The sequence below is a fragment of the Cupressus sempervirens genome, chromosome 11, assembly GCF_028749045.1.
Source record: "Cupressus sempervirens isolate cs-2001-9-10 chromosome 11, ASM2874904v1, whole genome shotgun sequence".
Lineage (NCBI taxonomy): Eukaryota > Viridiplantae > Streptophyta > Pinopsida > Cupressales > Cupressaceae > Cupressus > Cupressus sempervirens.
Window position 1 is genome coordinate 438,534,259 of NC_143128.1, and position 19,671 is coordinate 438,553,929.

Consider the following 19,671-nt stretch of genomic DNA (forward strand, 5'->3'; position numbering starts at 1 on the left):
TTTAGATTAAGATTTACTTTAATTGTTGGTAATTGGTGTTCTATTGAGTATTGCAGTTTTGACATGTAGCTTCTAACTTGAAGTGGATATCTTTCATTAACTTTATATTTTGGTTTTTTATACTTGATTTATACTTGGTATCTGTATGTTGACTTGGTTTGTAATGTTGGTTTGGTTGATTATCTTTTTAAATTTTATTATCTTTCTTTATCAGTAGTTTGCATACCTTGAGGTAGATTTGGCTTTCAGTATTCCTTTCTTATGATTATTTTATGGTTTGAACTTTGTATATAGATCATTCATTATCTTTCTTGTACAGTGGGAGTGGGAGCCTTACTAGGCAACCATGCAGTCAAGAGGTAGTGACCTCTTACCATTTGGGTCCCCCTCAGTTTGATAGATTCCAGATGTTCATTGATGTTGTCATACCAATATCATTCTAATTCCTATCTTGGAGACTTTTATTTAGTTAATGTGTGTGTGTGTGTGTGTGTGTGTATACGTATGTATGTATGTATATATATGTGTGTATATATATGTATATGTATATGTATATGTATATGTATATGTATATATATATATATGTATATATATATATGTGTGTGTATATATATATGTGTGTGTGTGTGTGTGTGTGTGTGTGTGTGTGTGTGTGTGTGTGTGTGTGTGTGTATGTGTGTGTGTGTGTGTGTATGTGTGTGTGTGTGTGTGTGTGTGTGTGTGTGTGTGTGTGTGTGTGTGTGTGTGTGTGTGTATGTATGTATACATATATAGATGTTATCATGTATCTTGTATTATGATGTACTTGTATTTATCCTCACATACCCCGTGACATGTGTAGTGGATGTTATCGATTGGTACTAGTACAAGAACAAGGGGTAATGTGTTTCAGTTGAACCCTACTAAGATGACATGGTTGGTTGCAAAAGTGGATGGCAGTTGTTTATGCCATAAGAGATTTGTCACATTAATTTTGATAACATTATGAAGGTTAGCACTACACATGCTATTAGAGATTTTCCTAAGATTGTGAAACCTTCTAACATGATTTACAAGGAATGTGTGATGACTAAATAGAAGAAGAGTTCATTTTCAAGAAAAAGTATTTACTACAACAACAAAGTTGGTAATTATGCACATAGATTTGAGTTTTCCTACAAGGACAAAAGTATTCTATAGAGAAAGGTACTTTATGTTTTTTATTGTTTATTTTATAAGGATGGTGTGGGTAGCATTTCTTAGAGAGAGAAAATGAAGCTTTTGAGAAATTCAAGATATTTAATAATAGATTAAAGAATGAATTGGATTGAAGAATAAATTTTTGAGATCAGATAGAGGAGGAGAATTTATTTCAAATGAGTTTAACATTTTTTATGAGGATAATGGAATAAAGAGATAGATTTAACCCCTAAGACACCACAGCATAATAGAATAGTTGAAAGAAGAAACATATTAGTTGGAAAAGAAAATAGAAAAATGATGTTTGGAAATGATATTTCACATATATTTTGGAGAGAAGAAGTGAACACCGCAGTATACATAATGAATAGAGTGCAGATTAGACAAGGCATTGATAAGACACCTTAGGAACTTTGCTTTGGACATGCACCAACTGTGAAATACTTTAAAATCTTTAGAAGTATGTGTTATATCAAAAGAGATGTTGATATTGGGAAATTTGACTCTAGCAGTGATGAGGGTACTATTTAGTTGTCATTTTGCACAACTTAATGGAAGGAATCCTTTCAAACTCCTCTCTTGAAAAGCTAATATGGGATCAACTCCAAGGTTCTATGTGATCCTGCAACCTATTGGAATCTGCTAAGTAGAAGATAAATGGGAGTGTTCACAAGGAGGCCTTTGCTAGTTCTAAACAATTTTGGATAAGATGTTGAATTTGTTGTTATCTCAAAAGACTAACCACACAAAAAAGAAATATATTTTTGTATTTCTTTATTTTATAATTAATACAATTTTAACTATGCAACTATATGAATTCCTAAATTAACCAAGTGTTTGTAAAAGAAAATAACTAAGATAAGGTGACAAGAAGTTTAAGAAAATGACTTGAAAAGTAAATCCCTAATGGACATAAGCTATGGAAATAATACGTCTATGATTTAAGCCTTTGAAAATATTGGTAGGTAACCAATAAAAATAGGAGCAACATTTCCTTAATTCCACTGATGCAATCATCGATGGGAATTTAGTTATCGTAAGATGTTTCACTTTTCATCATATCACAAGGCCACAAAAAGTGTGCTCATGCAAGACAAAAAGCTATGCAGGAAAATAAGGTGATCTCTTCTCCAACTAAGTACGTCAACAAAATTTGTAGACACGTGGCAAACACCAAAATTAAAAGATCGCTCAATTAAAATAACACAATAAAATTATTGGCTCCATTACACTCCATGAACATACATTCAGAAAATATAACACAATTACGCAAGAATAACTATACTCTAAATGAGAGCACCAAAATAATAGCCAAGAATATATATTACATTCCTAAATTTATTAGAAATCATCTCCTCAATTTGTGTTGAGAGTGAGAGATCTCTTTATGCAAACATATGCTTCTAAACTAATAAAACAAATCTATTTATGTATAAATTGACTCTCTAACTGGTGTTGAGTATGACTCCACCCTTATTATATCATTTAACGAGTGCATGAGCCTTTAAATGTCATAAAACAAAGAAAGCATGAGAAAATAATAAGAAGAAAGCCATTAGATGATGTAGGAGTCTCTGGAGATGCCAAAAATAGAAGCTTAACCTTCTCTGGATGTTTGTAGGAGTTAAATTGTCATCAGAATGTGTTTTTGATGCATTGAAAGCTCTAAATTTGGAACTAGTAGTTAACTATCACTACACTTTTGACTTCTTCAAAAACTTCCAGCACACCTTTGGATAAGTGCACCTTGGAAGAAGTGCACCTTGCACACCTTGGGAGAAGTGCACCTTGGAAGATAGGTCCAAAAAATGCAAAATTTTACCAAGTGTCAGAACTAAAATTCTAGCTTCTAGATTTTATTCCCCTTCATACCAGAGCTATGTCTGGGTATTTGCTCTTGAATTTCTCTATAATCTTTGTCACTTGGGTTGCATCTGAAATATCTAAAGCACCATATTTATCCTTTACCTTTTGTCAATAATTTCCCACCTCAATGCAAGTCTCTACAAAATCTTCCAATTTCCAAACTAGTTCTATCAATGCCTCTTCGATCTTAAATGCTTGTCTGATATCCTCATTAATGGAAGCTTCTTCAAAAGTCTTCTGAAATTATTCAACAACTGCTTACACAATCATAAGCTTATCCCTTGAATCATGTTCAAAAATTTCAAGGAAAGCATCTTTGTAATGTCTCTTTGCCTCCAAAATCTACTCTTGGGTTTGACCTTGAGCTTATGAATATTTGCATGTAATTTCTCCATTACTTTATTACCATCTGCAATCTTCTCTATCTAATCATCTATCTTATCAAACTCATCTGTAGTATATACATCCATCAACATTTGATACCTCTGACCTTTTATTTATTGTAACGCTTGTAGGTCTTTGCCCCAGGTATGCACTTCATCCATTAACCCAAAATCCTAGTTCAATATAGCAACCAACTTATCTACACTATTTTGTGTATGGTGTAGTAGTTTAAGATTTCCTTGTATGATCTACACACCTTTGTCTTCAAAATTTTCCCACCATTGCTAACAAGCCTTCAAAAATGGATCTAATTATATAGTCTCCTTATTCCTCTTATCATGTGTTGCTTCTAAAGTCTCCTTGGGATCTTTAGGATCCAAAAAAACAACTACTTTGTTCAAATAACCTTTTAGGATTTCATTCTACTTCTAGAGGTTTACAATTCAAACTCATCCTATTCCAAGTGCCTAAGCACTTCTTTGATTCTCATAGTGACCATCAATTTGGTAGTATCCACAATAGGTTTTCTAAGAAAGACCTCCTTGATTTGATAATCTTTTGGATTCAAATCCTCAATATCTCCATGTAGAGGAGGGATAGCAACATGGGTGAACAAGTCCTAATTTTGATCACTCATAACAAAGGCCAGTATTCATGCATCACCTATAGGTGGCTTAGGTTTCTTAAGAGTTGCTTAGGTTTCTTAAGAGCTTCAATTAATTCTCTCATTCCCTCTTCCTTAGTACAATATAGCTACCTGTTATGTCTAACCATCACCTCTTTTCTCAACCATCTTGGAGTGTCTTCCATTGGAGATTTATTCTTAGATGAAGAAGGATTTTGTACCACTAGGCCTTTTCCCTTATCACTCCTCTCTAGAGTCTTCTCCTTTTGTGAGAGATCTACATCAGGCATCTCTATGTCTATTGAGTCCACAATCCTCACCTCTATATCTTCAGAAGTCTATTGAAGTTCCCCATATATTTGTCCCTCCTCTAATACTTTATCAGTGAGTATCTATTGTGACTCTTCTTCTTGCTTAGCTTGCACCTATTCTTTATTACTTGGAGGGAGAGGAGTAACTGAGCCTTGTTCCAAGCAAGATAAATCTTTACTTGATAATGGTGGAGCAATTAAAGGTCTTGGTGATTGAGGTGAAAATTGACTCCAATCCACTTATGGAGGTTGATTTGTCAAGGTATCCCTTATCTTGTTGCCTACCAGCTCAATGCCAACAAGCATGAAATCAAAATCTGGCATCTTAAAGACATCAACCCCTTGGTCCTCTTGCTCATCAATCCATTATTGTAACTCATCCTCCAAAGTTGTAGCCTAAATAGGTTGTGTCAGAATGGATGATGGTGTTATAGTGCAGCTTCTTCTCTATTCTACCTCTGTAGCCTTAGAAAGATGAGTCCTTTAACTCAAGGGAAGGTTATCCTCTTCATCCTTGTCATCCTCTTCTTCCTCTTCTAGAATAACTTCTAGGATTGATGGAAAAGGAATAACCTTTCTTATCACCTTTTGTCTCCTTATACTTTTAATCAAAGTTTTCATCTTTTTTTTCTTGGGAGTTTATGGAGAGGCTTCTTCCTCTTGTGTAGGTGGAGACACTTCCTATGCTTCTACTTCAACTTCGTCCCCTTGTTCTAGCATTGGCATTAGAAAATTATCCTAAGTCTGGATGACTTCTACATTTTATGCCCTTTCTACATTCTCTTCCCCTTGGTGTTTTGGTACTTGAGTTGCCCCTTCTTCAAGCTTAGCTTGTTGAGGGAAAGTTTTTTTTCTTTTATTTTTACCCTTTTGTGCCCTAAAGTATCCAACTTCTCTATCAAGTTGATGCACTATTTTCGGCCTTACTAGAGACTAAGTTGTGAATGTTGGCACTAATCCTCAACCTTTCACTAGGTGAGCTATAGCTTGGAAAACTAAAATATGTGGAATTAGATCTAGGTTTAATGGTTTCTTGATTGAATCCTTTGTTAATTGGATGATATGCCTTGCCCTATGATTGATATTTGTGTTTTCTTCTCTATCAATCTCTAAATTCATGATAGGTTGATTAGATATCTTATCTCTATTATACAAGGGATCTAAGACCTATTCAATGTCTTACTACACCATCTTTAATGGGACCTTCATTTTCAAGCTACTTCCTACCAAATAGAGAGTCATCCTACAATAATCCCTTATTTGGGTTTTGTAGTCATCCACTATATTCATCCAATGATCTTATATGGCATCTTCATGTTGGAATTGTTTTCCTACCAAGTACTAAACTTTGCTAATGTTATCAAAATAGGGAAAAAGAGAGTTATAATCCTCTAAGGGATATTGATCCCATTCAGACTCAAAATTCATGATATCTTGCTTCTGTTTAATACCAAATGGACCTATAGTGATGGGTCATACCTAGGTCTTCTTATGTTACTTTCTTACTCTCTCATATGTAGATGAGAGTTATCATGAAATCTCTAGCAATATGAATCTATCACATTGATATTTAGGGAGCTTTTTTGGATTCACATTTGCACGCACTACCCTTAAATAGGTGAATGTCTTAAATTGGATGTAGTAGGCATTGATTTATATAATCTTTGTTGCTGCCTCTTCTAACATCCTTTTTGTATAATCTCCCTAAATGAATTGGATGATTACAAAAATGAAGGCATCATTCACTATTATGTATTCTTTGTTGTGATTTGAAAGCTTTTTCCTCACTAATTGGGGGTATACCACATAATGCCATGAATTAGCATCTTGCAAGTTTCCCTTTTTGAACAACTCCAGATAATATGTTGCTCTTATAGCTAACAAGTACACTAAATTAAGATGCCATATAGAACCTTTGGTTGTTTTTTACTACCACTAGTTGTTCATCCAAATTCTCACTGAGAATTGAGGACCAGTCAATCAACATCTTCACTATTTTGATGGTTTCAATGAAGTGTACCATCCATATATTCAAGTTTCCTACTGTTGGTAATCCCATAACTCTACTTAGGAGTGCTATAAAATGTCTGATATCATCTTTCATATAGCCCCATGTCCTATCTACTTTGCCTATCTTTTTCTCGAGAGGAGTCTTATCAATGAGATATGATGATTGGATAATTTTTTATGCTTTCTCTCCATGCTCTCTATACCACATTTCTACTTGATGATATGTTAACCTAATGTATTGATCTACTCTTGGGGGATGGAATACTTTCTCTATATTCTAAGGCCTTAGTGTGTTGCATAAAAATGTAACTAAGGAATAAACACTAAGCAACTAATGCACATTCCTACATTATCATGCAAAACCTCAAAATATGAAATAATACATGTAAATGAACAACATGAAACAAAAAAGAGTATAAACTATCAAAATACCACTATGCAAACCTCATGAAACCATCAAGTGTAGATGATTTCCTTGCTCATAGGATGTGGTTGCTCACTATTCCTGCAGCATAACAATGAGGAGATAGTAGATTCCTTGAAAATGAGGAGAGGGCTCTCCTTTTATAGGAAAAGGGATGCAATGAATGGCTAAGATTGAATGCAAGATGGATGGCTAGGATCTCTCAGGATCAATGAGGTGTCAATGAGGTGGAGGCCAAGTAGACTCCACATGGATTAGGGTTTTGATCATTCAAAGGAGGCAATATGCTCACACATGTGTGAGCAACCTTTGATGGTGACATGTCAATGACAAGTGTAAGAGGTGTGTAAGATCATGTTTCCTCACACATGTGTGAGACACCTTTGAAAGTGACATGATCAATGAGGTTTGAGAAGCATGGCTTCTCACACATGTGTGAGACAACTTGAAAGTGACATGATCAATGAGGTGTGAGAAGCGTGGCTTCTCACACATGTGTGAGACAACTTGAAAGTGACATGATCAATGAGGTGTGAGAAGCATGTCTTCTCACACATGTGTGAGACAACTTGATTCTCATGCAAGAGGACAAGTGTGCAAGAGGCATGCAAGATATGAGGGGTGAGGAAAGTGTGAACATCTCTCACACATGTGTGAGAACACACTTAGGATTAAGAGGTGATTAGCTAGGATGATTAGGAAAAGAAAGCATGATTAGGAAGTGGGTAGGTTTAGCAAGATGGGTTAGGTAGGCTAGCGAAGTTAGGTGAGGGTTAAATGTATGAGCCATGTGCTCAAATAGGATTAAATGCAATATTTAATTCCTAGTGGGATTAGGAGGGAATTAATTAAGTAAATGGCATACTTAATTAAAGTGAAAGGGATTAGATGCAAGTTGGAATTGGTTAGAATTTAAATAAACCTTAGTTTATTTAAATCAAGGTAAGGAAAACATAATTAAATAAACGTAAAATTTATTTAATTAAGGTAGGGTAATTAAATAAATATCAAATATTTATTTAATTGGTCACGAAATGGGTTTTGGACAAATTTAGGTGTCTACACTTAGATCTAGAATGATCTCTACAATTATGCTTTTTACATCTCTTTCCTCTGAAACATAATTTTCTGCTAATGCCACAATCAACTCAGAAGATTATACTAAAATTGGGTGTGACACTATGTTTACTAATATTGATTTGATGAGTGCAAATACCATAGGGGGCCTTTCATTTGGCTTTTTGCATAGGACAATGAATGTGTTCCAAGAAATATGACCTAGCTCATTATCTCGAATCTCTGAATATGCATCTTGGAAGCATGACTTCAATGGAACACCATGGAATTTGAAGACCACTAATTTTGGAGCCATTTTTGTAGTGAGGGAGGGTGAGGACGAAGCCATTTTATCTATCCAAAACAAACATCCATTAGTCTAGAAGGCTGAAAAAAATCAATTTAAATAAACCCTAATTACAACAACAACAAAAGACCTAAAACATAAAACTTATAAAAAAATACTTAAAAATCATTAAAACAACTCTAGAAGACAAAATAATTGGTGCACCTTATGGATCTCAAGGGTGTGCTAGGTGCATCTTTCCCTTCATTGCACCTTCAACACTAAGGGTGCACACCTAGCACACTTTTTGGGGTGTGCTAGCTACACACCCTAATAGTTTAGTATTCATGTCAACTGTAGAAAAAAGAGTGCACACATAGCACACCTTTTAGGGTGTTCTATATGCACACCCTTACTTTATATGTGAGGATGTTTAGCCTTTGAAACATGGGCATGTGTGCACCTTAGATAAGTGCGTACATGCATACCTTTCACTTGGTGAATAGTTTTTCTTAGGTTTATTTTAAAGTGTTGGAGTTCTTTTTGGTAAAGAATATATCAAGTAGATTTAAACCTGATACCAAGAAACAAAGACCAAGGACAAGCCTAAGGATGAGCTAAATCCTATGTTTAACAAGGCTAAATCTCAGTTCTAGACCAATTAACAGAGTCATCAGGACTCACTTCACTTTAGGCTCTACTAAATAAAGGTGGGCAAACCTAAGGGATATATCTTATTGACTTGATATTCTTCTATGCAAGACTATCCCCTATAGCAGAAATGGTCAATATTCTTCTATAATTTGTTGACAAACTTCCTAATTGTAGTAGCTAATCACAACCCGGGAAAGAAATAGTAAACAAGCCATGACCCACAATTCTAGTTCTTCAGTAGATAAAAATAAGTTGATTTATTGTTGTGATTGTTATATAAAGGTGAATCAATCATGTACTTTTCAACTTTAGCATGGACCAGTGTCTTATCCAATGGGATATAGAGTCAAAGATTAGCAGTTTAGACCTTTTTAATCAACTTGTGATTGAAAGTGTTAACATTAAACTTTTAGTTTCATTCTAATCCTCATCCATTCCATAAACCCTAAGCCTTATCAATTACGGAAAGCAACTTCCCTAATTCTTTGAAATAGTAGCGATCAATAAAAGATATACAACCCTTTGGATTGCATTAAATTGAAGAGAGACTTATCTATTCGATCCCAAAGCTACAAACATATAGAAAGGAGACAAAACTACAAAGATGATGATTTTTAAGGATAAAATCCTTCAATTTAAATCTTAACACTACCAATAAAACTCATTGTATGGCACAGAGATAAAACCATTGGTCCCCAATATTCCTTCTTATATTCAAGTAAGTATACATGTAAACTCATTCAAGTCATTACAAAACAAAAAAGTGGACGGACTACAAAATAATACATTACATATATCAAAACTCTACAGACAACCGACCTCTACTTCTCATCTTGGGAATCCATATAAAGGATTGCAACAAGCTATAGATGAGAGGAGGATAGATGCCAAATTTTTAATGGAAAAAAAAAATTTGCAAGATCCACTCAATAAATATAGAGAACATTATTCCAAAAATATCGATCAAAAAGTAAGTAGCTGAGGAAGTAGAAAAACATTAATGTTTAAGCCTTGATCTTTTCTTTCCTCTGTACTTTGCTATAAATACATAAAATTTCCTAGCACTTCCAGTTGGCACAGCCTTTATTTCACCCACTGCTTCCCAGACATGAATTTCTCTCTTGGTGGGCCAGTAAGTGTCCTTTACCCCTTGTAAATCTTGAGTGGCCTTGGTCCACCTAGCATCCATGATCACGTTAGACTGAACAATAAATTTGTTTAAATTTATCTCTGCCCTAAAGAGAGAATCAATTAAAGAGTGGAAAGGGAAGTTAGAAGTATCTTCAAAGATTGCTGATGTAGTCTCCCAGGTCAAAATGTCATCAAAAGAGTTTGACCACTCTTGCCAGTCCCTTACTATATTACTAGTATCCATAATTGATGGTATACAAGGTTCCATTCCATATGAAAATGTCCTCAGCTTGCCTTGTATTACCTGCAACTTACCAAAAAAGAAGCCACTTAATTCTTTCACCATTTCTAGGTTCTCCTTGACTATGAAAATTTTGTCTAGTAAATTAGGCTTTTTTGCCATCAACATGATCAATCTATCCAAAAATTGCATGTAGAGTCCCCAAAGGTTGAAAGTAGGAGTTAACCATAAAAGTGCCTCATTGCAAACTTACTCAGCACTTTGCAAAGACACAAAAGAGTTATGAGCTTGTTGTGATAGGTTCTTCAAAGTATCAACCCTATCGCTCATCATTGCTCTAAGGATCCCAATTCTTACATCTCGTCCCTCTTGAACTGACTAAGTATCATGCTCATTCTCCTTGGCTGTGAGGATTCATCCTCCTCTATGTCCTTAGTCTACACCAGAGCCTCAGTAGTATCTTTAGCTGGCAATAAAGTCCCCTATCCTTCTTCTCCCTAAACTAGAGCCATCCTTTGTTCTACTTGTGTTAACTGCTCTTTGAGGGATGAAATTTCACCCTCTAGTGCCTGGACCTTAGCTTCAAGTTCAGCAATTCTTTCCCTATATACATGACTACTTCTTAGCTCATTTTTATAGAGCTTTCTAACATCAATGTAGTCATGTATGGCTTGGGACAACTTTGTCTCTATTTCCTCTACATTGGCCTCATTCATAAAGGAGAAATGCTTCAATGCCTTGGATATCTACGAGCCAGAGGTGCCTTGTAATGTCCAAATTATCATATTGCCCTACTCTATGCTCTGTAAATCCATCAATTTTGGTTTATTAGAAGCAGGGTCCATGCTCCAAACTGCTAAGGATTTGGTGTCAATTTTAAAACTAGTTCCCCTCTTCAAGCCACAAACACCAATTTCCTCATAGGAGATGGCATTCTTCTATCTTTTGATTTGATCAAGCATAAATGCTTGCTCCAAGTCCCAACTAGGTACTAACAACATGCCACTCCTATGGACAAGATCCTTGGCCTCCTCTAAAGTCATTATCTCACTTTTAGGGTCATAGGCCTATAGTTTCTCAATCAATTCCATCCTCTGCTCATCTAATTCATCAGGTTTCATCTAGAGGACAAGTTCACTTTGTTTTATTTTATACTAAAAACTTTTAAATTCATTGGATTTGATGAATTCATCATCCTCCAAGAATTTTTGAGCTTGGATGATCCTATCATACAATCTTGCTACTACCAGTTCCAGATCTGTCAAACTATTTTATGTTGCATCAGCCCTAGTCTGGAGATAGTTTTGCCTCATGTCAGCAAAATACTAACTATTCCTTGGAAAAATTTGCAAGGTTCTATGTCTAACCTAAGGAGGGATCTGTACAATCTTATATCTTTTACGCCCCTTTGCCATCCAAGATGATTGGGGTGGATCCTCCTCTTCAACCTCAAGGGCTACATCTAGCTCAGGGCTATCCAGGCATACTCTTTCCTCCTCTCCAATTGGACCCTCTAGCATCTTAACCATTATTTTAGCATGGTCCATGACCACCATCCTGATTCTATGGGGATAAGAGACATCCATACAAAAACCTAGGAATTGAGGATCAATTCTTTTCAGTTCCTTTTCTACCCTTAGTACTCCTAATTTTGCAAGTTTATCAGCTACCTCCCTTTCTACTACTATGTTTGGAATGATGTCCTCAAGGGGTAACTCTTTATAATTGGGCAACACATAGTTTCTCATTTCTTTCAAAGTGGCCCTCATCCATCCTTTAGGGTCATACATCCTATAGGGGCTAGTGCACAAATTGTAACAGTGTAAAAAGGCATGAACAGGTTCTAGGGCCTCTTTGCCAAAAGTGAAGTCACCAATTTTAAGGCATCTACACAAAAAGGTTCCCCTATGTACCTTAGGGCCTAATTATTCCCTATTTACCATGAATAATTGCCAAATAAATTCAATGATTCCTAATCTAGGAGGGATGAACCTTGGTAAAATATGGGGTGGTTGGGGATAACCATAGACTCTCATCAAAGAAAAAGTAGGAAACAAGAAAATATCTCCCTAATTAGATCTAGCCTTTTTCCTTCAGGCAGCAGGGATGGTCTCAAGAGATATTTCAAAATTTTAGGGGCCCTAAAGTACCTTGGGTCTAATATTTTCATTATGATAGTACTAAAATTATTAAAGAATGAAATAGAGTCAAAAAAATGGTAAGAGTTGTCCCATACCCGTGTCCATAGCTGAACTGGCAAGGCTCCATTTAGATCAGAAGTTTGATCAATAAAATCAGGGCTGATGTATCCCACATTCCTATAGAGAATCAAATGCACCAGCAAAGAGTAATATGGGAAAGTTAATTCTATCATTTCTCTAGACCTTTCCCTAGCAATATTCTCCTTCATTATATCTAGTATATGACTAGCATAGTCATATTCAAAAGCATGGTAGGCATCTTGTGCATCCCTAGCAATTATGTATCCAGCCCCCCAGACCTCATCAAACCCATCCTTTCCTATAACCTTGTGTACACCATATATGGTTTTGACAAAATAACTTTTGAATTTGTCCATGGGCATCTTCTTTTGTATCTTCTTTGGGTAGTCACCCACCTTCTTCAATTCACTAGAAATATGTTGTAACAATGAAGCTCCAGTGAAAGCATTGGGATTTGCCTCAAACCTCCTTTGCAAGTCCTTTAAATCTAAAGGCTGACCCATTGCTCCAGATAATCCAAAAGCTTCAATAAAAGACTCTTTATCCAAGGTGCATAGAACAATTCCATCATTCCTATGAAAAGACTTGGTGGTAGGATTGTAGCATTGAAACAAGGCTTTCATCAAGTCCACATCTACAAAAACTTTAGGGAAAATCAATTAGGCCAAGTTCTTCTTCCATGGATTACAAATAGGAACCTTCTTTTCCCTATTGCAGTAGAAAAAATAGAAGAGCTCAGAACCATTGGTATCAAGGCACCTAGCATATCTGCAATTAGCATATGGGTCAAAGAAAGCATGATCATTAGTAGAGTTTTCATTTGTTGATCCTAGAAACAATTTTATCCATTCCTCTAGAAATCAGCTAGGTTTCTTTTGTCTGGTTTTACCTCCCTTTGAGGTTGATGTTTTTGATACTACCATTTTTGATGATAGAATCTCTCCTACTTCCTAGTCTAACATTTTTGTATTCACAACTAAAAATTTGTAACTATAACTAAGCCTTGGAAACAACAATGCATCTCTCACGGACAACACTAGATGAACTTTAAAATTTAATTTGTGAACAATGAATCAGTGACAATGGGGATTAGAAAATCTTATAAGTTTACAGGCTCATCCAAACATTTAAAACACATTGATTTCAGCATGCTTGAGAATGATCTCAGTTGATTCTACCAACTTCGAGAAGCATCATTATTAAATTTCATCCATGCACTTTTCGTACTGCATAGAAAATTGATTGGCTAAAAATCTCATACTTCATTTCTCATCATTATGTTTACTGCAGAGATTAGATTCTATGATATTATCACAAGGTGACTGAAAAGACCCTTCGTAATATCGCAACATTGTATTAATAGTTCTCTGATCCCATGATATCCCTTTAAAACTTATATCACGCAATCAGAAAAGTTATAAAAACCTCCTATGATTCTATGACAACCCTTATTGTCACAACGTCGACAGCTTACCCATTCAATTTTACAATCCCACAACAAATAGTTTTGAGGCATCGTAAGTCATCTTCATATGTCCTATGATCATAGTTGAGTTTACTACATCGTAGCATCGCAACCCTGCATGTTTCCTTTTGCGATGTTACAGTTAGACCAAAATCATCACATTGTTACATCATTGGTTTATACTTTCTTCAATGCGATCTTACGACAAACCCTTATCATAATATCGAAAAACCTTATCTCTTAGCGTTGAGATCTCATGATGGAAAAGCTATCGTAAGATTGGAGACCACAATCCTTCAAACATCTCATAACCCTTTGGTCCCACAAAATGCTAACTATTAACACACCTAGTTCATGAATACTGGCTTTGTTTAATGGGAAACTAAAATCTGTCATAACAAGAGGTGACATGCTTACCTTTATGACTTTACAATCCTACGACAATAGGGTGTCACAACATCTCACCATGTGTCAACCCTTCATACGATCATACAAGAAACCTTTTTGTCACAATACCATAACTGTTTAAAAATGCATCCCTTGATTATGTGACAAGCATCGTAAGATCGTCGAGTCCCATCCCCATGCTTTACGATTTGATGATAAAGACTTTATCATAAATTTGTGACTACCCTTATCTTTAGCCTCTGATGTCACGAACAAACACTAATCATAACATTAGAAAGGACCCCATTATGAACAAAACACAACACAACTCGATCTTACAACACAAAGGACATCGCAAGATCAAGAAGGAAAAGAAACATATCTATGATTACACAATACATCTATCGTGAGATTGCAAAAGGCCATCACACTTGCCCACGATATTGCGCCAACCCTTATATCTTAAAATCATAAAGAACAAGGCATCATTAGAAAAATGAAAACCCACTCACTTACATGGTCTAGGGTTAGGGAAAAAGGTGAATGTAGAATACACTAAGGTATAATAAAATTTGAAAATATGATCACAACCCTTGTCAAAACAAAATTTGAAAATTTCACCATAGAGAGCAGAAAATTGCCCTTTCACAAAAAGGAGCTAACATAAAGTTTGTTTAAGTGTTTTATTAAGTTTGTGCAAAAAAAGGTGTGCAAGGTGCACACCTTTTTTGGTTGCTCTAACATGTTTGTGTGTTGTTTCTATAGGTTTAAAACTAAGGATTAAGTGCACCTCACAAGGTGCAAAGGTGCACTCACTAAAGACCAAAAAGAAATAGTGAAAAAATGAGGGAGGGGTCCCAGGCTTTTATAGGCCTGGACGGAGCACACCTTTGGAGGTGTACACTTCCAAAGGGAAGTAATCCCATACTAGTGCACTTAGTACACTAGTGTACCTTGAAGAGTGTGCTAGTGCACCCTCCTAACTTAAAATTTGATTTTTCCTCCTCAAACTCTCCAATTATCATAAAATTGGATTTTCAAGAAGAGACCCAGACTAGGTATAAACATCAGGCAAACCTCTAAAAAAACTCAGGCACCATACTAGGAATCTCAAAAGCTAAAAAATATACTAGGGGGTATGCATTTTGAAACCACAATAGGTATCTTCCTTGGATATTCATTGAGGAGTAAGGTGTATAGATGTTTTAATTAGAGATTAAAGACTATTTGTTATATGAGCACCTAAGGATTGCCTAGGCAATCTAAGATTTCATGTTTTTGTTGTGTAAGTGTGAGCCTTATGGAATTTTGGATGTTTTGGATATAATACCATGTTGACCATATTGGGAGTACAATGGAGAATTAGTTCATTAGTTCTTAGGGCCTTTCACTAGGTGCAATTAAGGGCTAGTAAGTTGTAAAGCCCTTTGATTCGGCACAAGGCATGGTGATGATATCATCATGAGCTCAATAGGGTCTAGGAAGAATTGGGGTGATATTTTTACTTTAGATAAATTTTTTGGTTTAGTTTGAGAACATTGGAAGGTCATTTGACCAAATCGAAGAAAAAATGCAAAAAAATGTAAAAGTTGCATTGTGCAACATTACAACTTTTCAAAGTTGCTTGAGAAACTTTGGCAAGAATGTTGCAAAGCATTAGAGAGGAGTTCTAAGGAGGTTACAACCATAAAAAAACCATATATAAGGCATTAGAAGACCCAAGAGTAGGTTTGGATGTTCATTGTATGGAATGGGAGTTTTTGCAATCAACATTTGAAGATATTTTGTGACGAAATCCATTATTTTTAATGATAATAGGTAGTTAGGAGTTCAAGATTCATACTATCACTTATGAATCTTTTAGTTAAAAGGTTTTCTTGAATATTTGTGTTTTTAGATAGGTATTTTGATTTCTTTAATTATCTTTGTTGAAATTAATTTGGTTCTACATTGTCACTGGTTTTGTCCAAGTAGTTCTTGAAGATGGAGCTCTGACTCACTTTCTCACCATTCAATTTATATGGCCTCTTAGGAATAGTGATTAGACACCATGTAAACCATGTGTACAAAATAAAGGGCTTCAAATGTAGAGAAACTATTTTTAAGGTCTTTCCCTAGGCAAGCCTATGGTGAGCCTGGCTAGGGAAGACCATATAGAAACTAGCATATCTTGTAGAGGAGGAAAGCTTGAGTCCAAATTAATTTTGTACATGGAAGAAGGAAGTATTAACATAATCCCATGAAGGAGAGAGGTTCATATAAATCCTATAACAATCCCAAAATATTCTTGCTTGTGGAGGTAGTCAATTAGGCATAAAAGCCCAATTTTCACGTAATTTGGGTTAGGGTAATGGATGGAAGGGTATGACCCCAAGAACCAAAAAATCTATAGGAGATGGAAAATGAACGAAGAAACCTATAAAATATTTCATGGTTCCTTTGGAAGGCATAGGAGAAAAACCCTATTTTCTTGTTATAGGAGACATAATTAGGGCTATTAGCCTTTTAGGCCTATTTGTGAATAATTGAAGAAATCAGATGGGAAGATGGAATTGATGGGAGTTTTAAATCACCTAATTGGTTGAGTTGAATTTTTTACAATACCTCCATACCTCTACAAGTTCAGGTTCAACATTTGGAGGTTGAGAGCCTTTATATTGTTGTAAGGGCTAGGATGATTGAAGGGATAAAGTATCAAGTTTTTCTTTGATTGAGGAATCTTTATTGATAGTTAGGTTGGTTAGGGAAACCGGAGGATCCTTAGGTAATTAAGCTCTTATAAGTGTAAAGTGGTGTGAAAGAGACACCCTTAGGATCTTGAATAAGATCAAGAGCATGAATTAGTGAGTGATTCATCCAACCTCCCTATCAAAGGAAGAAAACAAATCTCTCAGAGAGAGATTAGCCCAACTAGAGGATAGGTTGGATTAGGTAGAAGAAAAGACTGATGAATTGAAGGAAAAGGTTGGTGGGAAACAACTAGAAGTTGTTGTAGAGAAAAAATTTCCTACACCAGACCTTATTCTCATAGAGGAACCTTTCTTGAAGGCGTTGAAGGCTATGAGTGGGAAGGAACTTGAGGGAATTCCATTGTTTAGTGGAAATATGGAGACAAATCTAGTCATGGAGTCAACAGAAGGGATGGAAAAACATTTTGAGTGTGATGGCATCACAGAGGCTCAGAAAGTCAAGGTGGAAAAATCAAAATTGAGAGGCTCTTCTTTGACATGATGCAAATTCATTCAAGTAGAGAGGGAAAAAGAAGGTAAGAAACCTATCTCATCATGGAAAGGGATGGTTCTTAAGGTGAGAGAATCATATATGCCAAAGGATTATCAAATTTAGTTACACCAACAAAGACAAAATCTAAAGCAAAGGGATCTTGATGTAAGATCCTACATTGAGGAGTTTCAAAATCTTTGTATGAGGTCACATGTGGTAGAGGATGAAAACCTTAAGGTAGCTAGATACCTTAGTGGCCTAAAGTGGAACATTCAAGAGGAGATGACTCTTCTTAGTCATAAAATAGTACACCAGTGATATCAATTGGCTATGAAAGTTGAAGAGAAGAATTTAAAAAGCATGACCAGTCTTCCATAGGTAGAGGCAAAGGAAGAGATTAGAGAGGTCATATAAATGTTTACCAAGGTAGAGGAACTGAATCAAGGACCCAAGGGGATTCCAAAGCTATAGAGCATGGGAGTGAAACCACTCCAAGAGGAGGCCATGGAAGTGGTAGAGGATCTCAAGTAGGTTTTAATAGAGGAAGGGGTTCAGGTAGGAGTAACTCTTAATTTTCTAGCATGAAGTGTTACAGTTGTGGATAGTTGGGTCATCCTTTTTATAGTTGTCCTAAGAAGGCATCCTCTTCTAATAATGAGAAAAGGATTAGATATACTCAAGAACACACAACAAGTGTCAAGTCACCTAAGATCAACCAGATTGAGTTAGAAATGGGGGAGAACCTAATGTTTAGGAGGGTTTTGGTTAGACAACCTTTGAAGGAGGAACCAAAGCAAAGGAGATACTTATTCAGAATAAGGTGCAAAATGCTTAGTAAAGTGTGAAAGTTTATTATTGATTCATGGTCTATAGATAACATAATCTTTGAAGAGGTAGTGAAGAAGCTCAAACTTGAGAAGATATCCCATACCAATCCATATAAGGTGACATGGTTGAACAAAGGGAAAATTTTCCTTGTGAATGAATAAGCATGGATGGAGTTCTATATTGGTGGATACAAGGATAAGTTGATTTGTGATGGCTTTCCTATGGATTCTCACCATCTTCTATTTGGTAGACATGGTAGTATGATAGATGTGTCATCTATGATGGGAAGGAGAATAGTATTTATCTTAAGAAGGATGGTAGGACATGCAAGATATAGTCACTAATGGAGGATGAAGAACCACAATCAAAGACCCCTAGTGTATTTTTTAGTAGTGGAAAGGAATTTTTCAACATCCTACAACAAGGTGGTGAAGGATATGTTATCATGGTACAATTTAAGGAAGAAGAGAAGATCATACCAACACCTATACCAAAGGAGGTGTAGAATTTACTTGGTAAGTTTGAAGATATAATCAATAATGGAACACCTACAACACTACCTCCTAAAAGGGCTATTAGTCATCACATTGACTTTATCTTAGGAACATCTTTACCTAACAAGGAAACTTACAGGCTCACTCCAAAGTAGAATCAATAATTGGCTAGACAAGTGCAGAAGTTGTTAGACCAAGGATTGATAAAGAAGAGCATTAGTCCTTGTGTAGTACTAGTGGTATTGGAATCCAATAAAGGTGGTAATTGGAGAATTTGCACTAATTCTAGGGCTATTAATAGGATCAAAATTAGATATAGGTTTCCTATACCTAGGATTGAGGATTTGATGGATTTTATAGGAGGATCTAAGTACTTCACCAAGTTGGATTTAAAAAGTGGCTACCATTAGATTAGGATCTAGGAGGGAGATGAATGGAAAAAAAAAACATTTTTAAGACCACTAAATTGTTGTATGAGTGGAGAGTTATGCCATTTGGTCTTAAAAATGCTCCTAGGACATTCATGAGGTAAATGAATGAAGTGCTTAAGGACTATATTGGCAAGTTTGTGGTTGTGTACCTAGATGACATCCTCATCTTCACCAAAACTAAAGAGGAACATATGAAACACTTGGAGATTGTGCTCAAAAGGTTGCAGAAGAAGGTGTCTATCAACTTGGAAAAATGTCACTTCTTTAAGTAAGAACTAGTATACCTTGGGTTTTTTGTATCACAAGGTTCATTGAAGATGGACCCAAGCAAGGCGGATACTATTTTGAATTAGCCAACACCAACCACAGGGATAGAGGTAAGGAGTTTCCATGGGTTAGCTCAATGTTATAGAAAATTTATTAGGAACTTTACTGGTATTTGTGCACTAGTGTTG